Consider the following 2,190-nt stretch of genomic DNA (forward strand, 5'->3'; position numbering starts at 1 on the left):
TATATGTTGTCAAATACCCAGTAGGACTTCACAAGCTTGTCAAAGATTTTGAAAGGCAGTGTCTTGATGAGCTTGTGGATGAATTTGAAAGGAATGTTCCGATGCATGAAATCGGCAAAGACAAGGTTCAGATCGTGGGCATTTTTGGAATGAGCGGACTGGGGAAAGCAACTCTAGGCAAAGAGTTGTTCAACAGAAAACGGTCAAAATATACTCAAGCCTGTTTTCTTTTTGACGTGAGGGAAGCCTATGCCAACAAGACTTTTCCTTCTTTACAAACGAAACTTGTTAAAGATCTCGACCACCAAGACAATCTAAACTTTCCTTGTAGAGAGGAAGGAACAAGTCACATTGAGCACTGCATAAGAAGGAGCCAACCACTTAGTTTCCTAATTGTTCTAGATGATGTTGATAAAGTGCAACAGTTAGATGCTCTACTGATTATGGATATGCTGAAAAAGCCAGATCAGAATATACTCAAGGAAGGTTGCAGCCTGGTAATTATTACAACCCGTGATGTAGGTGTGCTTATAAACGCAAGAATTACTACTGCCTACAATTTGAAGGGAATGGACAGAAGTGATGCTAGAGAGCTATTTTGTGTTAGGAAAGCAACGGTGCGGAAACGCTTTCCGAATGCCAAATATGACAGGAAAATAAGCATAAACAAACTTACAAAGATGTGCAGATTAATAAACTATCAGAAAACCATATCAAAAGACACAGAGAAAACACAGATTTAACGTGGGAAACCCTTTTGGGAAGAAAAACCCACCACCCAAAACCCGAGCAACTTTTTGTATTATAGTAAAACAAAGTTTACATACAACACTCTAGATTTTCATAGGCTTAGACTGCCTTTTTAATCAACCTGATTTTATCAATATATATTCAAATGAATTCTTGCAGCGATTAAAAAACACCCTGCAAATTTGTTACAGAATACCAAAAATAGTTACAGGGAAACTGGTTTGCCAACTGATGCCTTCATGACTTCACCGTATTGTCCATACTATCCGACGTACTGTCTGTCACTGTACTATTCGGCACCACTGCATCACGACATCACCGTACACCTCCGACACCACAACACCACCGGCACCACGCTTCCAGCCTCATGACACAAAATAACATTGTATCATCGTACACATAAATGTCGTACACTGCACATATTACTGTGTCACCCCGTACGTGCAAAATATGGGATCTCATTGTATGACACTTCGTCACTCAACAATCTCCCACTTGACGAAGTGCTGAATCACTCTGTGAGTACTGCTAACAAGAGTTAGGGGTATTAAGCCCCATAAAGTTTGTGCACCATTTGAACTTGTGTTCACTGGCTTTGTCAATGCATCTGCAACATTCTCCTGAGTATTAACCTTTTCAAGATTTACCTTTCCATCTTCGACCATGTCATGTACAAAGTGGTATTGTACACCAATATGCTTTGTTCTAGCATGGAAAGTCAAATTTTTTGCCAAACATATTGCACTTTGACTGTCACAAAAAACTATAACTCTTCCTGCATCATAGCCAATATCCAAACACAAACACTTAAGCCAAACTGCCTCTTGACATGCACGAGTAGATGCCATGTACTTTGCCTCAGTTGTCGACAATGCAGTTACACTTTTTTGTTTGCTCATCCAACTGATAGTACCACCATTCGCCATGAATACATATCCACTGGTGGATCTTCTCTTGTCAACGTCTCTGGCCCAATCCGCATCAACATAACCTTGAATGCTAAGTGACCTGTTAGATCCCAATGAATTACCTTGATAGGATAACACATATTGTGATGTACCCTTCAAATATTGCAAAACTCTTTTCAGAGCATCCCAATGTGACTTGCCCAGATTCGCCATAAACCGACTTAATACTCCCACTACTTGTGCAATGTCTAGTCTTGTATTGACCATTGCATACATAAGGCTTCCAACAACACTTGCATAAGGTACCCGCTTCATCTCTTTAATCTCATCAGGATTTTTTGGACTGTCATTGACCGACAACTTTGTTCCATGTAACACTGGAACTATCTATTGCTTGTAGTCAGTCATATTAAACCACTCTAGAACATTGGTAATATATTTTCTTTGGCTGAGCCAAAGATTTCTGCCTACTCGGTCCCTTATGATTTCCATCCCCAAAATAAATTTTGCTGACCCTAAATTTTTCATTTCA

The 2,190-nt window shown here is 39.7% G+C and overlaps 1 pseudogene; it reads right to left on the reverse strand.

Moving 5' to 3' along the window:
- Positions 1-1,226: 1,226 nt before the first annotated feature.
- Positions 1,227-1,973, reverse strand: LOC149545470 (secreted RxLR effector protein 161 pseudogene; annotated as a pseudogene).
- Positions 1,974-2,190: the final 217 nt, after the last annotated feature.

Source organism: Cupressus sempervirens, chromosome 7 (assembly GCF_028749045.1).
Source record: "Cupressus sempervirens isolate cs-2001-9-10 chromosome 7, ASM2874904v1, whole genome shotgun sequence".
NCBI lineage: Eukaryota > Viridiplantae > Streptophyta > Pinopsida > Cupressales > Cupressaceae > Cupressus > Cupressus sempervirens.